Source organism: Lagenorhynchus albirostris, chromosome 19 (genome assembly GCF_949774975.1).
Source record: "Lagenorhynchus albirostris chromosome 19, mLagAlb1.1, whole genome shotgun sequence".
NCBI lineage: Eukaryota > Metazoa > Chordata > Mammalia > Artiodactyla > Delphinidae > Lagenorhynchus > Lagenorhynchus albirostris.
Genome location: NC_083113.1, coordinates 50,857,644 through 50,880,874, shown reverse-complemented (window position 1 = coordinate 50,880,874; position 23,231 = coordinate 50,857,644). Strand labels below are relative to the sequence as shown.

Genomic DNA, 23,231 nt, shown 5'->3' with positions numbered 1-23,231 from the left:
TGCCTTTCTCCCTTCTGATTTTGAAGAAGGTTAATTATGACCTGGGAGCGTCTGCAGCATCCCGGCACGTGAGACTCGGCCATTGTCGGAGAAGAATACTGTCCCCGCTGCAGTGCGAGCGCTAACTTCGGAAGCATCCAAATTTGGAACTACTTTCAGAGGCTCGGGACAGACTCCGTGCCCTGGCATTCTACAGGATGACAAATGCCCACCCCGTTCCCATGTGTCTTTGGAGGCGTGCATGTTACTGAAGCATAAAATTCACTTGGCTTTAAGTGCGCTGGTTATGTGGCCCATCTGGAGTGAGTTCTTATCCCAGCTGCACAGCAAAAGGCCCACGTTCTCCCATCCTCTCCCTGGCCCTCCAGCCAAGTCCGAGGTGCTCTCCACGACAGGGTGGGCTTCTGGCCCAAGTTAATACACATAAAGAGGTCTCAAGGTTTTGTACCTTTGACCTAGAAATTCTACTTCTGGTAAATCAGTCCCACAGAAATAATCTTAAATGGAAAGTGCTTTAGAACCAAAGATGTTCACGACCTTGTAACTGACAACTGCAAAGAGCTAGTTACAACCTGAAACTCCAGTTACCCAGGCTGATGAACTAAGAATCGTGGTTCCTCTAGCTGGTTTACCATCATGCAGCCAACCAAAGCACTGCTTGGGACAGTCTACAAAAACCAGGAGGAGTGAATTCTTAACTGAGAAAAGGAACTACTGTCTATACAGCATGATTACCGCTATGTAAAAAAAAAAAAAAAAAATTATCTCTGGAGTATTCGGATTGCGGTAGCAGAATTAATTTGCGCGGGCACCAGTCACAGGTGTATATGCTGCAATTACAATAGAACAAAACAAAACACAACAACCTGTGCATTTTAAAGGACTAAAAGAATACATGCCAAGATGCCGAGTGAATATACTGCATGATCTTTTTCTCTCCTTCTCTTTGTTCAACTTTTGCGTGGTCTCTTTTCTCAATGAGCATGTTCCTATTTTATATGGGAAACTGCTGATTTTAAGAAACGAAACTCCACGAGAAGAGAACACTCGGTTCAGCTCCTATGAGAAGGTGATCACCTAAGGTCGGTACGGTTTGGACCCGCATACTGCATCACACCTTCATCTGTAAGTCAAGCAGAGGTGCCTCATCCACTCTGACTCGCATGAGGGAGCTGGGCCCTGAGACACACCCAGAGAGGCCCCCCCACCAAGGAACGGGTTTCCCCCCGGATCTCACTGCTGCATTTAATCACGGCCACTTCATCCTTTCCAGAGATACTTACTCCGAGGGACCTGGAACTGTGAAGTTAGGAACCGGCAGAGCTGACGTGACGGAAAAGAGGGAAGAGGAAGACGTGGGGAAATGCAGGGCGTAGGGAGAGCACGTGGTCTTTAACTGAGGGCAGGGCTGGAGGAGGAATCGGAGGCCTGCTGCTCTTGGCTGTGGGGAATTCGACCTGTCGCCAAGCCTCCCGGAGCCTCGATTTCCTCATCTTCAACAGGAGTGAGAACAGACTGTCAGTAGGTTTAAAGGAGGTGACACACGAAATGTGCCCTCAGTGGCAATTTCTCATCCTCTCTGACCCCCGGTGACAACAACTGGCCGCCTCTACGCCTGACACTTTCTCCTATGATCTCCCTGAGACCATTTTCTCTACGCCCCATGGAGGAGAGGCTGTGATTACCTCCTTCTCACCTGAGGTTTCGAGGGGGGAAGCCACGTGCCCCCCCACTGCACGAGGGAGACCCGAGACCGACAGCCAGAGCAGAAGTCACCCCCAACCCCCCGGAAACCTTCCACCACCTGCTGAGCCAAGATGAGGCACCTTCTGAGGAGCCGTCCACATGGGAAATCGAGCTGCAGAGCGTTGACTGGGGCGAGAACAAGGGCTCCCAAAACTGAAAATGCAACCGGGCATCACGTGGCTGTCCTGAAGGAAGGGTCCTGAGGGAGCGGGGAGGGGAGCTGGGGGAGAGGATGGTCTCGGACTTTCATGTCACCCACTCCTTCTGAGGATGCCTTTCTGCTTCTACTGTTTCCCAGCTCTCATGGGGCCCAAAGTCGAGGAGTGGGGACTCGGGGTGCCACCCTGCCTGCCCAACCTTTTCAATAAACCCCCCTCCCTCGCCCTTGCGTTTATGTCTCCGTTTCAATGGAATGTTACATTTGGTCAGACCATGGAGAAAACTCCTCATTATGAACTAGGAAATGTGTGCAAGGAGAATTATTTACCCAAGGCAGTGCTCAATCAGTGTTGCCCGAATATTTACTGAGCCCACACACGGAGAAGTTGTGTTAATGTTTGCCAAAGAATGTGGCTTTGTAAAGTAACTGGGTCAGGAAAGACAGCCCATCATTTTCCAAATAACTTTAAAATTGCTTAAGTTAAATGACCAGGCTCTCTCAGGTTTGTCTTTTCACAAACGCTGCAGGAACAATGTCCGGCATTATGTCTCGTAAAACACAGGTATTACAAAGGAGCTGCTTAGCCCGCTAGAGAAAACGGAGAGTGAAATCTGAATTATTTCCACCCGAGGCAGGAGTGACGGAGTTACCAAAATTATGTTAGGCCGACGTCGCAATTCTTCAAGTCTGTGTGGCGGCGAGGCTGAGGGCTCCTGGACCCAAACTCTCTTGGGGGGCTGGATTTTTCAGTCAACAAGGACGGGAATTGCTTTTCTCAGCCCCCAAGCTAGTGTGGCTCTGGGGAATTCACCCAAAACATGTGCTCTGGGCTTATCGGTGGTATTTGTCTGCCTCAAAAAGGCCTGTGAGGAGAAGGCCAGGGAGTGACACAGCCAAAGAAGACTCGGGACAGTCTGTCTAACAGATACAAAGATCAGCAATGGCCCTGCCTGTGCCCTGGAAGGGTTGGACGAGTCTGAGCGATGATGCCGTAATAATCACCAATAGCCACAGTAACAATGATAGTAACGGGGATCAGGGTGGGAACAAGGGTGAGGCTAGTGGGCCCCAATGATTATAGAGGAGGGGGAGGGAAGAGCAAAGGGAGGCTGAGAAGGGGGAGAAAACACGCAACGGTAACAACAGCCACTGACACACACTGGCCACTTGCTGTACGCCACGAACCGTGCCGAGGACTCTGCACACAAAGCCCACCCTCTACTGAACCACTTTGGTCAAGATCATTGGTGTCTTCATCCTAAACGTCTGCAGGCCACCATGTCTGCATCGGTCCCATGGGGACACTGCCGCCTCTGAGGGCCAGTGGTGGTGGAACGTAGTAGGGGGCGCGTGAGGCTGTGGGAAGCAGGGGTGCTAACAAACCCGTTAAGAACATCCCCATCCAGATGGGCGTCACGAGGTCAGCAGATCCCCGAATCGCAAGCTGCCAGCTTGAGACAAAGGGGTACATGGCCTGACACGAGTTCGCTCTTAGGGTCTCCCTGGCCCTCAGCTCTTTGACGCGAGTCCTGAACAGAGTTCCCACGTGGGCCACTCAACTGTCTGCCCGTGGGCTGGGGAGCTTCTCAAGGGCCCTGCAGCGCCTGGCCCAGCCTGGCCTAGGAGGTGCTCGGTAGATATTGACCGAGAGACAAATGAAGGACGATGAGAAGGCCTCTATTCTGCGGCGATCGCTCTGAGGGCAGGAGGCTGCTGAGACCCCTGGAGACTGAAGATGAGGAACAAAGACTACATGAACTCCTCAGGGAACCTCGCTGTACGAGTGCCCTGTGGCCGGGATCCGTAACAAACCACCACAAACTGGGGGGCTTGGAACAGAAATTCACTCTCTCTCAGCTCAGGAGGCCAGAAGTCCAAAATCAAGGCGTCGGCAGGGTTGGCTCCTTCGGCAGGTGCTGCGGGGAAAGCTCGCCACGCCGCTCTCCCAGCTCTGGGTGTCGCTGGGGGTCCTCAGCATCGCTCAGCTTGTAGACGCATCATCACTCCAGTCCCTGCCTCCATCCTCCCCACTGCCTTCTCCTCTGTGTCTCTCTGTGTCCTCGCCTCTTCTTATAAGGCCAAGAGTCACTAGACTCAGGGCCCACCCCAAATCCAGGATGATTTCACCTTGAGATCCTTAACTAAGTACATCTGAGGAGACCCTATTTCCGAATAGGGTGGCATTCTGTGGTTCTGGGTGGATGTGAATTCTGGGGGACACTCTTCACCCCGCTACAGTGGAACCCTGCAGCTTGCCCACATGCAGAGTTTGCCCTGCCCGTGCCTGCCTGTAGGGCTTACCACCAGGCCTCACCATCACGGACTCCGTGAACGGGGAGAGCTGGGGGCCTTGTCCCATTCCACGGCGAGTCTTCAGGAAAAAAAAGGAGAAGGGAGCTCCAAAAACTGGAAAAGCCGAATCCCTCAAGCCTCGGGAAGAGAAGAGAGGGCGGAGGAACGCGGGGCCTGGGGAGTGAGGCCTGTGGGAACACCTCCCACACACACCGTCACTCTGGCCCCAAGAGCAGGAAAAGAGACGCAATTCCTGGGCCCAGCTCTTCGGCAGAGACTCAGCCTAAACAAGGCTCTTCCTTCCTCAGGGGGACAGGAACCCCACCCCCCGAACTCCCACAGCGTCCACACAGGGCCGCACACGGCTGAGACCATGAGATGACATGGTCCTCTCCGGCCTCGCGGGGGCCAGGGATGAAGGAAGCTGTGGGGAAGGAAGGCGGGGTGAACCAGCACACGGGTGAGAAGTCAGTGCCTGACACCCTGGGCATCCCAGGGATGAGCACACACGGAGGCTGTAAACCCACACAGGACACGTGGCCAGACACACAGGCCACCCTGGCGTCCGGCAAGCCAAGGAGAGTCCACGGGACAAACCTGTAGGCTTCGGCAACCAACGGGAGAGCAACCCCGCCTGATGGGCTTCAAGTATTCAGAATTCTTCTATGTTATGAAGGTAATTTGGCACATAGACTGCATACAAGTAAATGCCCCCAGCGGGGTTCCTGGTAACAAACACATTTACATTCCTGCAGTGAAAAGACGATTAAGCCACTATAGAGGAAATAAAAGTGACACGGCATCAGCTAAGGTCAGATTTCACCACAAAGTAAGTTGGTGGTGTTGGGATTTTGGAACAGCATAGAAGGGACCATGGATGGGTATTCAGAAGCCTGAACCTAGACACTTTCTTTTTAGTTGCGTCGAGCGGGGGCTACTCTTCGCTGTGGTGCGCGGGCTTCCCACTGCGGTGGCTTCTCTTGTTGTGGAGCGTGGGCTCTAGGCGCGCGGGCTTCAGTAGCTGTGGCTCGCAGGCTCAGTAGTCGTGGCACATGGGCTTAGTTGCTCTGCAGCATGTGGGATCTTCCCAGACCAGGGATCAAACCAGTGTCCCCTGCAATGGCAGGCGGATTCTTCACCACTGCGCCACCCGGGAAGCCCTAGGCACTTTCTCAACTATGGCAGCCTTATCCCCAGGAGGGAAGGTGTGGACCGAGGCTGTGTTTGATGCCTGGCAAGGCTCAAAGTTACTCCAAACAGCTCCTTTTTGCATCGATTTTGTAAACCAGGCTTCCCCAAAGGGTTTACTTTAATGAAAAAAATTTAGAAGTTACAAAACAGACTGAAATCCCTGCTCTATGTCAAGAGTTGGCAAAAAGAAACTTTTTGTGTGAAGGGCCAGACAGTAAATATTTTAGGCTTTGTGGGCTGAGAGGCAAAACTGGGGAGGTCATGGAGGTTCTTATACAACCAGAGAGAAAACAAATGTCCACAAATTTTTATGGATGAAATTCAAAACTTTATTTCTTGACACTGAAATATGAATTGCATATAACCTTCATGTGTCCGGAAATAATATTCTCCTCTTGATTTCTTTTTCCCATCATTTAAAAATGCAAAAACTTATTCTGAGCTTGGGGGCCGTACCCAAAGGAATGCAGGCCGCATTTGGTCCATGGGCGGGGAGTACTTTGTGACCCTTGCTCTAGGTCATTCCTGGCCAAGCAGGGCTCAGTCCCAGAGCGAGACCCACTGTTGACCCCCCCGAAGGGACCAAGTGAAAGCCCTTGGCTGGATCAGACCGATGCAAACCTGAAAGCACCTCAAACAAGACACTCTGCATCTCTGACTTACAAGCCATTTTAGGAAGCAACCACTTTCTACTCCATTTTTCCAAAACCAAAATAACAAATGTAGAATGAGCCATAACTTCGCAAAACTAGCAAAATTATTTTCCTTAAACAGACACTCCTTTAAAAAATGTTATACATATATATATATATAATATGTAAACACATGCAATGTTTTTACCTTCTTAAAGAGGAATCATGGTACAGCAGGTAGGCTATACACTTCTCATTTGCACTACAGATTTTCGGTGGATGCCACCATTAATCGGAATCATATCAACAAAATGCCTGATGAACATAAACCAATCAGACTTTGAACCATCCTGGCAGCCTCGGAAGGCTTACCATGAGCTCAGTAAGCCAGACAGGAGAACCGACATTACCACCGGGGACAGGCATCCACCCCCAGATTCCAGGACCCTCTTTGATAGTCACTGTGAATTTGAGTGCATCCGTGTTCACTGTTAAGCCCAGGCACTCTTTTTGATAGCTAGGGTTCAGGGTATACAAATGCCTTATCCAGCTTGGACCAAGAACATGCAGTAACAGATAAGAAAAATCCTGAATTGAAATGTGGATTCGCCCACAAAAAGGGTTGGAAATGACTATAAAGAAAGTGCATGTGAGTAAATTATTAATACTTAAAGGCAAGTCCAGTGTTTAAAATGCCAACGTGGAAGGAGTTCCCGACGTGGAAAGGGAAACCACAGAATGACCTTTAAAGCTCTAAACCGTGTCTGCTGAAAACGCAAGCCCAACTGACAGAAAAATCAAAAGCTTCGCAAAAACACCTATTTTCCAAACAGTATGGAGGTTTCTCAAAAAATGAAAAACAGAACTACCATATGATCCAGCAATTACACTCCTGGATATAAATCAAAAAAAAAAAAAAAAAAAAACAAAGACAGTAATTTGAGAAGATACATACACCCCAATGTTCATAACAGCATTATGACAACTGCCAAAATACGGATGCAACCTAAGTGTCCATCAACAGATGAATGGATAAAGAAGATATGGCATATATATATATGTTATATATATATATATATACACTTACCTACATATATGTACACACATACATACATATGTACAAACAATAGAATACTAAGCCACTAAAAAGGATGAAATTTTGCCATGTGCAGCAACATGTATGGACTTGGAGGGCACTGTGCTAAATGACATAAATCAGACAGAGAAAGACAAACACTGTATGATACCACTTACACGTGGCATCTAAAATCTACAACAAACTAGTGAATATAACAAAAAAGAAGGTGACTCACAGATACAGAGAGCAAACTAGTGGTTACCAGTGGGGAGAGGGAAGACGGGAGGGGCACAACAGGGGTAGGGGAGCAAGTGGTACAAACTATTAGGTATAACATAAGCTGCAAGGATATATTGTACAACATGGGGAATATAGCAAATTTTTAAAAATAACTATAGGGCTTCCCTGGTGGCGCAGTGGTTGAGAGTCCGCCTGCCGATGCAGGGGACACGGGTTCGTGCCCCGGTCCGGGAAGATCCCACATGCCGCGGAGCAGCTAGGCCCGTGAGCCATGGCCGCTGAGCCTGTGCATCTGGAGCCTGTGCTCCACAATGGGAGAGGCCACAGCGGTGAGAGGACCGCGTACCGCAAAAAAAATAATAATAATAAATTAATAAATATTTATAGTAACTTAAAATAAAATCTGAATTATTCATGATATTTTCCTCCATTATCATCATCAACATCATTACGTGTATGTGCATGAGTGTGTGTGTGTGTATATGTGTGTGCGTGTGTGTGTGTGTGTGTGTTTTATTTTAAAGCCAACAGGTAACAGGGAATGGGGGGGTGTTCTTTTCCTCTCTCTCTCTTTTTTTAACATCTTTATTGGAGTATAATTGCTTTACACTGTTGTGTTAGTTTCTGCTTTATAACAAATTGAATCCGCTACACGGATATATATACCCCCATATCCCCTCCCTCTTGCGTCTGCTCAACATCACTAATCATTAGAGAAATGCAAATCAGAACTACAATGAGGTACACCGGTCAGAGTGGCCATCACCAAAAAATCTACAAACAATAAATGCTGGAGAGGGTGTGGAGAAAAGGGAACCCTCCTGCACTGCTGGTGGGAATGTAAACTGATACAGCCGCTATGTAGAACAGTATAGAGGTTCCTTAGAAAACTAAAAGTAGAACTACCATACGACCCAGCAATCCCACTACTGGGCATATACCCTGAGAAAATCATAATTCAAACAGAGTCATGTACCCCCTGTTCTCCTGACAGGACGACCCATGATTGTAAGTTTTCAAGGCCACCCAGCAGGAAAGTGGAAGTTGTACTGTTATCCAAATCATCTAGATTAAAAAAAATAATAAATCCATATCCAAGATCCTGCTATATCAGCTTAAGCAAGTTTTGTTTTTTAAGTTAGATTTGATTTTTAAATCCCTTATGTGATGAGACCTGTGGGTCTTTATCATTTTATTTCTATTTTTAAAATATAGACTTGTGGTTCTTTTTCCCAAATCAACCCAACAGAAAGTGAATTACGGTCAATGCATAATAAAATTAGAGTTACCCTTTTGACTTGGGGAGAATTATTAGCATTTGTTTCAATGGTTTCCTAGATCTTCAAATTCAAAAATGCCTTATCAAGTCCAGGACTTCCCAAAATACTGGAGTTCTAGAGAATGCTCTTTTTCAATGATTTGAAAACTAAATGGGCAAAATGGAATAGGAATCTGGCTACTGAATAGCTTGTAAACCCTGCAGAGATGTACAAAAACACGGCCACTCAAGCCAGCGCCTTGGGGAGAAGCATGGGCCCTAACACTGCACTCATGAACTTCTCACGACCCTCAAGTATACCCATATGATATATTGCAAATACCATAAAGCAGCACTGTAATTACAGGGAGCAATTGATTTTAAAAGGGCTTTATCAAAATGAATACTCATAAAAATATAATAACCTGAACCAGAGAATTTAGGGATTAGAGCATTTTGAACGTTATACTTCAAATTTCGAAAGGCTGTGTATGAGTCAGCACTCACAAAGGTTTTTAAAAATGGAATAGCTATGTGCATGCTGAATTCATTTATAATCCAGATATCACAAAATGGGTATTAAACCACCCTTACCCCATGTTCAGGGCTAAAATCAATTATGTTCCCCTAACGTAATTAAGATGCTGGTCCCGTGACCCATCTTCCTACTGGCACGTTTAGAATGTTAGGGAACACGGTATCTGCAGGGAGGCTGGGGCGGGCAGGTGGGGAGGGGTGCCGATTACTTAGACACCTCCTGGGTCAAGCACTGAGGATGCCTTTTCCCAGAGACAAGAAATCAGCACAGAGCCCAAGGAGAAGAAAACACTGGCAGATTTTGGTGAGATCAAGGTATGTCTTGGAGTGAAACCCGAATCGTCAAGGGAAAATGTTTTAAATTCTTGGTTAAGCTGAAATGGTACTTATGGGATGGAATCCATTCACAGAAGGAGAATTCTAACATTAGCCTGATAGGCCACCACAGCATATTAAAAATATCCTCCGTATGGCTGTTATGAGAGGGGAAGACATATCTTGAAGAGAGATGAATAAATCTGTACAACTATCAAATGTCAGTGAAGCATGCTGGTCATTATCACGGTTTTAAGAACATTTCAGATATGTGGAAATACAAGAAAACAAGACTCCGATGTCTGACTTTAACCTTCAACTGCTTCCAGATGAAGCCACCGTTTCCAGCCAAAATAATGAGTCTCTCTTTCTCGGCCTTCCTTCCAGAAACCTCGCAAACGCAGTAGCACTGAATGAAGGCAAGGCCTTTAGAAACAAACAAATACAGACATTCATTCCTTCTGAATTTCTACATAAATGATACAGAGTGAAAATAATATTTGAGAAGCACTTGGCATTTTGCAAAGGATTTTTACAGATCTCATTGGCTTTCAGAAGGGCCTTCCTTAGGAAAAAGTAAATTCAAGTATAAAACAAGTAACTGTATTCCTCCCATCAAATATATATATTTATATAAAAATATATGTATGTAAAATATATATATACACACAGAGTCTTATTGAGATAACCTCCACGTTTCCCAGATTTCAAAAGTTATTTTTCTTATCACTGCCCCAAATCTACAGGAACAATTTCTTCCCAACAGTGAACTCCCTTTCATACATCCTCATCTACCAAGATTCACCTTGGAAAACCTCTGAAAGGCCGAGCTGTGAAAACCTGGTGGGAGAAGTCAACACAAACGCGTTCCAGCTAAAACCAAGCAAGAGGTGTAAAGTAGGGTTAATTGTACAATATCGTGTATGTTTATCAATTTCGGATAAGTGAGATCACACATTCTCGAGTGGTCCACCCTTATTGTTGTAATGTAGTGAATGGACAACCATGTTTGATTTTGACTTCAATCCCCATAATACTATTTCTCCCCAATGAAGAACTGATATTCTTAAGTTTTCCTACTCTGGGGATTTTCAGGAAAGTGATTCTTGAGTTTGTGGGTAAAATACAGCATTCCTTAAAAAAAAAAAAAAAAAGTACACTTATTTGCACTTACCATCATCTGTTGTATTACATACTACATATTTAAATGTTATAGTCCCTAACAGCACACAACAAGGACTTCACCTTATTCGCAGCTAGGTCCTAACCCCTAGCAGGTGCTCAATTACGAGTTATTGAAAGATTAAGTAAACTGGATTCCATACTGCAAAGAAAGAAAAATCAAAGTTGAGTCCCCTTAAAATATGGACGTGCCTTGCATAATTTACCATACGGGCAAACTGCAAGAGAAGTCCAATGGGAGACTTCCTAAACAATGGGAACGCAGTCAAGATAGGCCCAAGCCCAGCCCTGTATTTCTCTGAATCAGCTACTCCTTAAGTTCCTATATTGCTCCTCTCAGCCAATGGCAATTCTGGGAGAGAGGCAATTGATAATAATTATGTTTTCTGCCTTCTCTGGGGTTATGAATTTATCATGATGTGAAAGTTGAGCTGCTCTGATGCCACGTTAACAATGATAAACACCGTAAAGACAAAAAGAAACTAAATTTAAGCATTTAGATTCTGCAGGGGAGTTTATTAAACACATTAACTGAGGAAAGGCAAAGCCACACAATTATGGAAAACGGAGAGCAACACGCTGGCTGGCTATTTCTGATGGCCACCTGAGAATGGATTCCAAATGCTCTCATGTCTGCAGGTACATTATCATGTGTTTTACTGTTATTCACAGCTGCAACATGATTAATTTGTATTCAGAAATTCTAAGTGGCAAATGTGCAACGCATAGTAATACACATTTTTTTTTCTTTATGGACACGATGAAAATGCCTAAGCTAAGTAACTCTTGCTCAACCAGTGAGCAGAAGTCATAAGAGTTTGCAAAAGGCTTTGAAAGAATTTGGTTTGAAAGAAAGAAGGCAAGAGGAAGCCCCTCTCCTCTACCCCATCTCTTAAAACAAACAAACAAAAAAACCCCAACTAAGTCTGAAGGAAAACCAAACAAAAAAGAACAGCTGGGTAATGTCAAGCTGCCAGAATCATCAACACTATCAGCTCATGTTCTTGTCTCCCTGCTCTCTGAGCATTTCCAATAAAATCCAGAAACACCAGTGACGACTCACACCCACAGACCGAGGCACCACAGTCAGTGCTTAAATAAGAGATAATGATACCTGTTAAATCCATGGCCTAAATGCAATCATGGGTGGTTCTTAAGAATACCGAACCAGCTCTCCGTTTTCTGCACTAAGGAGATAAGGAGTGGCAGGGATAATCAAAATGGGTGGAAAATATAAATCATTGGTTTGAGAACACAGACCCTGATCCGTCCCTCCCCTCCAGCAAGTCCCTAGTCTGTGCCCCCAGCTGATGTATTTTCCTGATCCTGCTTTCCCCACTTAAAGTGAATTTACATTGCCTTTCACACTGCCCTTAGAAGTGGATCTGAGTCCCTGCTTCCTAACTGGAGCAAACAACTGCCCATTTGAAAACCTTTGCAAATTATCCACAGCTTCGACAACAGGTACCCAGCAACGGGCAGTATTCTCACTGGGAAGTTTTATCAACCACCTAAGGGAACTCGAAGACACAATTAAGAGTGGGATATTTCCATGCACCCATACTCAATGATATTATTCAAATGCAATTTTGGTTTACTTTTTCATAATTTCCCATGCTTACAATTCCTAACTGCTTTCCCAAGCCTGCTGCCATGAACACGGCCCAGTCAAAGAATGCACCTGTCAAATGCTTGCATGCATCACGTTTGTGTTCATTTCCACCAGAGACACCACGGACACAGCTAAACCACTGGACCTGGCCTTTTGTCAATTCGTTACAGCATCCCAAACATGGCTGCAGACATCCCACTATTTGCCACTCGGTAACTATTTTCCCAAACCTTCCCTGGCAGCATATGTTGGATGGATTGGGAGATGCTGAACTGGAAACCAGGAAGGGAAGGAAACACCTGTGATGGTATTCTCGGGGGAAAAGAACAGAGCGTCAGCTCCGAGAACACGGTGGGGAAAGGTGGCCCCAACTGAGGCACTCCGTAAGGTATCACCAGTAGGATTCCACATGGTCTACAGGTTTATGGCTTAAGGGAGCCACAGACACTGAAAGAGTCCACTTACTTAACCCCAAAACAAAAAGTATGGGATGGGAATCTGAGACCTCCAGAAACTGAAGAAACAGAAACGACTACTTCCCCAGGTTTCATCGCTCCAAGTCCTAAAATACACACGAGGTCGCAAATGGTTCATGTAATTGTATTTCAAAAATTATTACAGAAGAAACGAACTTTCTAGAGGACCAAGTATAGGTGAAACCATAACATGGTGATGACAAAAGTTAAGGTCCCTTCTTGAGTTAAAAGGAACAGGAGAAAATTTAACTGAAGTTAAAAAAAAAAAAAAGCAATTTGATCAAGAATCAGGAATTCAAGGTTCTAGTCCTGGTTCTTTTTATTTAAAAAAACATGTTTATGGAATCTTGCTGAGTATTCACACTTCGATCCTTAATTTCACTTTTGCAATGAAGAATTAATATTTGCCCTTATTGGTATATTAAATTCAACCAAGAGGAGCAGTTAGACCTCTGATCACATGTTGGAGGGCCCCTACAGACTGCGCTATACAAACGGGACGCGCTGCTATAACTTTACTGAGTCAACTGACAGGCTCCTTAGCACGAACCAGCCCTGGCATAATTCATGATGACAAATCATCTCAGGTAGAAGAACAGAGATGACCAGACATCAGGTGACCAAGGAGACTCCTGCTAGATTTGACTTTCTACAGAAGCACAAGGGACTCAAAACACTGAAGCTGGGGTTCAGGGACACTTGAAACAAAAGTCCCCCACAGTCCCACCCTGGTTGACCCCTCCCACAACCCCGGAAAGGAGGACAGCACAGCGAATGAACGATCCTCCAGCTGACACTGGAATCACGAAAGACGACACCTCAACGCTGTATGTGTCAACTAAAGACATTCACCAAAAAGCTCAAATGTTAAATGGCCAAAAACGTATATTTTTAAGTCATCTGAAATCCTGTTTCATCTAAGAAAATGTAATTCCTATTGACTCAGCAAATGTCTATTAAGGGTGGAAGCGGTTATACACCTAGTGTCTTCTCCCCAAGGCTGTCTGCTTTCCCATCCAGCGAAAACAAGGTTTCAGCAGTAATAGAACGCCTTGGACTTTTGTGATGACCTTCTTGGGTGTGATTCCCCACCCTTGCTCTCCATGCAAAGGCTGGAAGAGATGCGCCCCCAAGAGGGGAAAAACATTACAGCGTTCGTGATGGTGTCCCCCAGCTCCCTAGAATGGGGCTCCTCCCCAGCCCACTCTTCCCATGGCCCTGGGCAGATGCTATCTGATAACCTTAACTAGTGGCCGGAGAGATGGTCCTTAGGCCATGTTGGTATGGTGTCCTGGTGACATCTTGTGGCGAAACAGAATATAAATAACCCTAAAATTCCACCCCTGGCTGCATCTGGGTTAACTATAACCCAATGTCACCTTTCTTTTTCTACCTGAGTAACTTCTCACTTCGTCCCTCCTTCTCTGAAGAGGAGCATCTTCTGGGCCTACAAACAAGAGGCATATTCGGAGGTCCGATGGCCACCACATTTAACCATCAATCAAAGCAAACACTTCCCAGAGGTGACTGGGCACAGGAAAGCAGCAACTTTCATTAGAGGAACAGTAGATATTTTCAAAGAGTTTATACAAAGATTCTGTCTTCCACTGATCACCTTCTATTCCAATGGACTAAGTAGAAACAAGGCAGCAGGAGGAAACTATGGCAGATAGGTGAAGGTGGGCAGGTAACACGTGTCTAGCTCCCCAGACTTCTCAAATAAAGCCTGGCTTAAGATGATAAAATTGCCCCACTTTGTGTGAAAACTTATTCTCATTCAATTATGAATCTACAGCCCTAAAGTATACAACCCACAAAAAGTAAATAAACATGGGTGTTTATCTTGGGTTAAAAATGAATAATGGGGGCTTCCCTGGTGGTGCAGTGGTTAAGAATCTGCCTGCCAATGCAGGGGATGCGGGTTCAAGCCCTGGTCTGGGAAGATCCCACATGCCGCGGAGCAACTAAGCCCGTGCGCCGCAACTACGGAGCCTGCGCTCTAGAGTCCGCGAGCCACAACTACTGAGCCCGCGAGCCACAACTACTGAAGCCACCGTGCCTAGAGCCCGTGCTCTGCAACAAGAGAAGCCACCGCAGTGAGAAGCCCGCGCACCGCAACAAAGAGTAGCCCCTGCTCGCCGCAACTAGAGAAAGCCCGCGCGCAGCAACGAACACCCAGTGCAGCCAAAAATAAATAAATTTATAAGCGGAAAAAAAATGAATAATGCACAGGGAAAAGATTCCACAAATAAAATGATTCCATAATAATATTAAGAGCCCAATTGGCCACGATGGCAAACAGGGATGAAAAGGATTTCACAGCAATGAGGATGTTGACACAAAGTTAAACTATTTGCACTGTGAACTAAAGAAGCACAACAGAAGCGTATGTAAGTGCTAATATAAATACCTCTTTCTGTCCGGAGTAATTTCTTTTAAAACATTTAGAAGGCAAGAGGTGCATATAATGGAGTAGATATGAATCTGTCTAAATGAAATCCTTATGTCCGGGAACAGCTCTTAACAGATTGGCCTGGTCGGTGGAAACGCACTTCCTGTGGATGACACACAGAATGTGTACCTCTGATAAGTGTGCCCATCAGCAGGAACCACAACGCAGCCGTGCCTGGCCTTCATTACCTATTCAGTGTAAACAACAGATGAGACCAGATTCACACATTTACTACCTACTACTGTCCACAACGGTAGCAGCACACAGCAGTGAGGCCTGAGCTACACACAAAAAAGTCACAAGAGATATATATTTAGATAGCATTTTCTTTCCAGTATTTTCTAGGCAGTGCCGAGGAAGATCACTATTAACATTTTTCTGGCAGAAAATGCATCCCTGAGAATGCTGAGATTTTAAACATAAGATCTGGAATTCAAAATGTTAGCCACCCTTCTTGTGGATGGCTGGGAAGCATCAGGCCTGGTGCCTTCTCAAAACGGAATTAAACCTAAACTCAAACCCCAGGGCAGGGGAAATTAGAGCATACTGCCCCATGAGCTCACCTCCAAAAGCTTAAGAACATCCATTTCCAGCCATTCATTCCCCTAATTTCTTGAGGATTCCCAGATGTTGCTGAAGACTAGGCAACCGGGCAGTACATGCTTTCATGCTCAAAGTGGGCCAAAAATGCCAAGCTTTTGTTCTGTTTTGTTGCTGAGATGCAGAAGTAGCAGTGAACGTAGTGGCAAAACTAGAACTATTTTTTTAAATTCTTGGATGGGGAAAAGACAATTACAATGTTTAGGTGCAATATGAAAGTGAGTCAAATTATAAGAATGGAGGGTAGAATATACAGCTGACCCTTGAACCACACAGGTTTGAACTACCTAGGTCCACTTATACACAGATATGTTTTGGTAGTAGATACGACAGTACTACATGGTCCGTGACTGGTTGAATCCGCGGATATGAAGAACCATGGATACATCAGCCGACTCTAAATTATACTCGGATTAACCCCCCACATTATTCAAGGGTCAACTGTAATTCAAAGAGATGTGCTGGTTGGAAACTAAGAAAAAATAGGATTCCAGGATTTTTAGAGTTTAACCTAATATTGCTTACGAATTAAGATGTAATAATTGCATTGAAGTGTAGTTTTCTTAATCAGCCCAGGTGTATTTACGGGGGAGGGAATAAATTATTCCAATAGCTGGTATTGAGACAACTGACTAATCATCTGGGGAAAAGCAGCTGGATCCTTACCCCAAAAAATTCCCGATGAATTTAATGATTTCAAGGTCAAACATAAGAGCAGTTAACCAATAACACACATAAGTGAATATAACACTACAGTGGAGAAGGATTTTTAAAGCATGGCAACTGAAAGCAAAGACCATAGAGGGCAGGTTGATCAATGTGACTACATTAAAATTAAACATAAAATTAAAAGACAAAAAAAAAAGCAGAGATCAGGAGAAAACACCTGTGAAAACACCTGTGACACAACAAAGGAGTAATATCCCAGCCGGAACACATAAAAGGTTCTTATGATTCATAAAGACGCAGTGATACAAATCAGTCTAAGAACATGAACGGACCATTTTCAAATGAAGACACTGTTGATGCGTACATTTTTAAAAAATGTTTAACTTCACTCATAATACAGGAAATGCACAGTAAAATTATATTCAACTTGGCTTTCAAAAACACTACTTACTCTTAGTAAAAATATAGCAACTAGCCTCTCAATCCTTCAAAGGGCAATCTGGCCATTTATCTCAAAGCCTGCTCTTACCCTGGGAACCAGAGCTCCCAGGCACACTCAGTAACCACTCACTGATGTTTGCTATAAACACATTCACTGCAATTCCGCTTCCAATGAAGGAAAACTATAAATAACCTGTATGTCCAATAATAGGGGATTGGTTAAATAAATTATGGACCCAACCATACATTAGGTCATTGGGCAGCTATTAAAAATGATGCTACCAAACGATTTAATAGCAAAGAGACACTGTTAAGTGGAAAAGGGCAGTTTCCAGGACAATTCTATTTTCTTCTTTTTTGACCTGTCTATATTTTCAATTTTTTTTTTTAACAAACAATATACGTTTTTGATACCAGAAACTACGTATGTGAAATAATCACCAAAAGTAATTTGTTCCACTTAAGAGAGAAGGAAAACAAATGTAGACACAGCCTCTGGTCCTTTCCTTTCCACTGACAGGTCATGGGACCTTCAGCAGTCCGTTACTCAACCCATTTGGGCCTCAGTTTCCTTATTCGTAAACCAGGAATAATAACACCTTCCATACCTCAGACATAGGGCGAAGATTAACAACACAGTGCATAAGTACACTTTCTCTAGACACGGATTCTGTTGTATTGTTGTTGTTGTTTTGGAAACTCTGCTGTCAACCTAACCAGGCGACAATTTCCCAGCTCCACTTGACAAATATGTCTGCTCAGTTGGGCTCAAATGCCTTTCCCTCATCTCTCTGCAACGAACTCAAACACCCTCTCCTCCTCGAAGCCCGGCCCAGCTGGAGGGATGGCTCTCCCCGCCACCGCCTCCTGCTTCCCACCACTGCTGTTCTGTATTGCCAGGTTGCTCTTGACCACTTCTATGTTTTCTGTAGCATCCTTCATGGCCTGCTTCTCCTCCATCTGCCAGGGGGGCCTTCTACATCCTGCACTCTGCATGCCCTACCTTCCATCTGGCAGGAACCCCAGAACCCCTCCCCCTGGCCACATCAACCTCTTGAGGACCAGATAAGGCTGAAAAGTGCAAAATGGGTTTCTCAGCCTCACTACTACTGACTTCGGGGGAGCCGGACAATTCTTTGTTGTGGAGCCTGTCCTGTGCTTTGTGGGAGGTTTGAACCCACTAAGGTTCAACCCTGGCCGGAACCCACTAAGTGCCAAAAGCCACTCATTCCCCTGCTAAGATGTGACAACCAACACGTCTCCAGACATGGCCCCTGGTCTAGAACCACTGCACACAGTGAGAAAGGCACTACTTTTCCATTACTAACAGGCACGGCCTCTAGCCATCAGGTACCCAGATCAAATAAATGATGGTCTCAGCAGGTGAGTCCATGCCAGAGCGCTGACCAGCATCTCAGGAGACTGAAGGCTGCTCCCCCGCTTCCCCCTGCCCCCTCTCAGCCCGGTGCCAAGGGAAGGGGACAGCCCCCCGAACCCGGAGCCTATCTGCATATCCTCTGAGAGCATGTTCTGGAAGCGCGACGGAGCAAGAGTGAAGATCTTTTGTGCGATTACTTATCTCGAGTGCGTGTCACTTTTTCAGCCCCATAAAGCGGAAATACTTGAAATAGATGTCACTACATTTGTCATGAACTGACATGGCCAATTAATATTACAAATTCACCATGGAGAAACGCTTCCAGCTTCCGAGGTATAAACTGCTGAACATCACAATTTCACCGTGTAACAATGGGCCAACCTCGCCAGGGCTATAAATACGACCCAGCGCAGCCTGATTAAACGGTAAAAGGGCTGCTCCCTGGGAGTCGCTTTCCAGGTGACAACTTGCACTGCGCCTGAAGTTACCAGGTACCACCCATGTCTTGGCTGCAAAATTTTTTTTTTCTCAATCTTTCTTCGGGAGAAAAGTTGACTGCTGTGTATTATGTCATTTTGTCTCCTCGGAACTGGTAATCGGTGAGCTCGTTAGACGAGGTGAAAGATTCTGGACACGGGCTGTCCCAAGCTTACGTTGCCATTTAGCCGGCTGGGCTGCTTCTTTCTCTTTCTTTCCTTTTTTTTTTTTTTTTTTTTTTTAATATTGAGCGCTGTCATGGCCAAACTTTTGTTCCTAATGAGGCACAGCTGGGCCCCTGGCCCTGAAGAAACTCATGTTGGAAATGAACTGGGAAACAAGTGGCCTCTCTTTAACTTCCCGTGGGCGGGCTTCGCCTCTCTTGGCCCCGGGCATCAGCCGGCTTCTTTGCCTGTGGCCCACTGCAGCCATCAAGCAGAAAAATGCCATTGTCCCAAGGAATGCAAAGATATTCTTTGTGATTTTCAAACATTCTCCATTCCCCGCTGCAAAGAGAGTGCGTGTGAAGTGAATTCCACAGGACTTTCTTAGGAGGTGAAAGGCCCTGACTTTCCTTCCTCGGCAGAAGTTTTCAGCCCCAGGCCTGTGGCTTAGTTCTCTAGGTTGTCAGCTTGGAAGACAGACAGGGCATTAAGGAAAGAGATTATGTATTAAGGAAAATAAGTAGTGGCCAATAAATTACCCAAACAGAATAAATCAAGTCTGTCTTGGAAATGGGGTTCTGGAGGAAGGTGAGACCGGCACACAGCAGCATATGAAATCAGAAAGAAATGTGTCAAAAACAAATTACAAACCTTCCAAGTACAGGATTACACATGAATGCATGCTAATAATCACACACCAGTCAAACCCAACGTGTGTATTATGTCTTGCATTTCATCAACCAGCGTTAGCTCTCGGGTCCTTAATTAGCAACCTTGGTTCTAGAGACCAGAACAGGAGACACGCCAGAGAATGCTGGTTCCGCCTCAAAACTGGGACTCATTTCTGTATCTACTTCTCCTTTTCTTCCCTCATTTTGCTAAAAATGACTTCTGAGGAAAAACAAAGAGCTTTCTTTTAAGAGGAAAACATGTAAGTCTCTGCTCTCAGACTTCACCATTAATGGAAAGAGGAGATGTCTTCCCTCAAAGTAGAAGAAGTTAATTTACTAATTCCTTTACATCTAACACAAAAAAAGCTCTAAGAAGTTTTTATAAGAAGTTTTTATGCATTCTTCTTCTTACACCATACTTCTCCTTATTCTTCTCCTCTCAATGGCGGAATCTTTCCGTTTTATGAAAGGTGAACCACTCCATACAAAGAACAGTTTACTCCAATACAAAGAGAAATTACAGAAAATATAAAAATCCCGCTAAACCCTTCAATCTCTAACTTTCCGAGCAGATGAATTAACAGAGAGGACTTCTGAGATTTATTTTCTTTAAGCTCCAACAGTAAAGAGTGTTTCAAAGTCATTCTCAAAGCTCTGGAGATTTTTAAAATCCAAATGAGCCAAGCTTAACTCTGTGGTGTGATATATAATAAAACCTACTCCACGATTCACCTACTTCAAGGTATACGGTACACTTGGATACGAGAAAAAGAAATTAGAGGATCTAAACATATATGGCTCGATCGGTTAAAAATTTGGAGTAAGGGTCTATTGCTTCAAGTCGTAAACCCAAGCTTCTCAATGGATAATTTAAACCTTAATTTTAAAATGAGTCCAAGGAGAAATTACTGGAGTGAATACCAGGTGAAGGGAAGAGATTACACGCATGTTTCCCTATAAGAACAGCATCCCTACCCTGTAACTCTGAGCACTTCGTCATCACATACATTCTAGCCCAGAACTGCAGTACAGGTCCTTTATTCTTCTAGGTCCTTGTCACACCACCTCCTGTAAACTGCTTTTCACATTAGAGAAAGTGTAAGTGGTTTTCTTGTCCCTAAAGGTCTTGTCTTATGTAAGAAAACACGAAGCATAATCCAAATAAAAATTTATAATTATCAATAGCCATGTCGGAGATTAAATACCCAAGCTGAGACAGTTGAGTTTATTAAAAAGATGATACAATGGAATGGAAAGCTTTGATTTTCTAGGTATGATCTGAAAGGATACTGTTGAGAAAGCAAAGGAATAGCCAGGAGGCCCCTGGGAATTACTTAGCAAGTCATTTCAGTAACACAGTTATGACCAAAAAAAGCATTGTTAGATATATACACTTTAGCAAGTATCCAAACTGAAATGAACAAGGCAGCTTTGAAAGTTGCAGAGGAAGGTGAGAAGCATAGGTATGGTATGAGATGAGAATGATGCAAGTTAATGTTATTTTGCTTAAATGGGAGCATCCAGGACATAACTGGACTCTGAACCACATAAAATTCATCAACATCCCATAGGAGGCCCAAGAAATGGAACTCCCAACTCAAGAAAACATCAAACAAAATCCCAACACATTCTAGACACCACTGGATAAAGAACTTCAGTGCCCCAAATACACAAACATTAGCAACCTTGGGCATCACCTTACATACCACGAAGATAATCCATTTTAAATTAATTTCGAATTCATCAAAACACACATTACGAAGTAATTCACTGACAATGATTCAAGGGACACTTTAAAAAGTATATATTACAGCTTTACTGAGATATAGTTCACAAACCATACAATTCAGCCATTTGAAGTGTACAATGTGGGGGGGATAAATTAGGAGTTTAACAGACACACACTACTATATATAAAATAGATAAACAACAAGGACCTATTGTATAGCACAGGGAACTACATCCAGTATCTTGAAATAAACTATAATGGAAAAGAATCTGAAGAACGTGTATAAATATATATGTGAATCACTGTGCTGTACACCTGAAACTAACACAACATTGTAAACCAACTCTACTTGAATAAAAAAAAAATAAAGTGTACAATTAATTGGTTCTTAGCATATTTACAGGTAAGTGCGACCACCATCACAGTCGAGAGAAAAGAAGAGAAAATAAAAATGAGAAGAGAAGGGAAGAAACCAAAAAAAGAGGAGAAAGAGACTTGGAGGCACATATTCCAGGGTGCGTTCCTCTGGTCTTCATTGTAGGTTTTCTCACTATTTCCCACTATCTCCCAATAGAGTTCAATAGAGCTCTATTCGCCTGGCTGCCGAAGAAACTCTCTTCCCAAATAAAGTGAGAGAGGAAGCGAGAGAAAACTGTTCATTCGCAAAACGGAGACTCACCAAGTTAAAAAATTAAGTTGTACAGATCAGAAATGTAATCACAGGAGACAAGCTCTGAGAGTTTTTCAATCACTGTGGGGCTGCATCAATTTGAAGTCATGTTACATTAAAGAGAAAAACATCTGGGAGAGTCTCCCCGTGTCACTTTACATTAGATCTGTTGTTGTTATCGGGCTGTGCATTTCGTCAGCTTTATTTTACATTTTAGAGATATTGCTTAATGCCCGTAAGTGAGAAACGTAACCTATGACTTGTTCTCAGTTGCCCAGAGATTAGGAAACAGCAAAAATTAACATGGAGAGTAAAACACAATGTCCGACAAGATTCATATTAACATATTAACTGACTTCCTTGGAGGAATCCAACATAGGGCAACTTCAAATCCAGCAATTTTTAACTCCGCTCCACTTAGGAGTTACACAAAAATCAATCTGTGGTCTATCTCCCTTCACCTACTCTACCATGTAGGAGGGAACTGGAAAATTCCATCCGGTCTATCTCCACGTCGCGTCAAGGGTGACTTCTTTCATCTCACCAAGATCATGTTAAATTGCGTATGAGTTTAGTCCTGGGCTCCAAGGGCTTCTAAACAACGAGTTGCATAAAAACTGACACTTCACCAATTTAAGTGATAAGTTTTCAGATTGTGAAGCGTCTATTTGTAACTATAAATTCACCTTGTTTTCCTCTATGGCCAGACATCCATAACTTCATCAAACAGAAGTGGCAGTTTAAAAACAATGAGACTCCCCAACTCTAGTGAATACAAATCACTGTCTCTACAGAGAGCACATGAACTTGGATCTGCGTCTACACCGCATGGCACACACAGGCTAAGTATATTCAGAGCCGGGGGAGACCCTCGCCTGGAAGTTTGCCTCCTGCAGTGGAGACCATGGTGGACGTCAAAAAACTAGAGAAAACATGAAAACCTCACTTGGACATCATCAATGTAGCAACTTTATCATTGTGTATATTTTCTCCTTAGACGAAGCAGAGTGGTCTTCATACTGGTTGACAGTACAATTAGATAAAAGACTGCTGCCTCATACAATCCAATTATGACACCCACCAACAAACTCCCTCTTAATGATAAGGACACCAAGAAAGGCACAGACAAAGAGGAACAGGGACTGTGAAACTCAACGGGGCTGGATAGGGGTGGGCCTCTGCTTCGTACAGAAGAGGAGGCTGCTGCTGAAATACAAGAAGCTGGCATGTGAGTTTCCAAACTGGCTCTGAGTTGCTAACG

General features: G+C 44.3%; 1 protein-coding gene across 8 annotated transcripts in view; it reads right to left on the bottom strand.

Moving 5' to 3' along the window:
* Positions 1 to 23,231, bottom strand: part of WWOX (WW domain containing oxidoreductase) — a 977,376-nt gene that overhangs the window by 845,719 nt on the left and 108,426 nt on the right. The window lies entirely within an intron of this gene.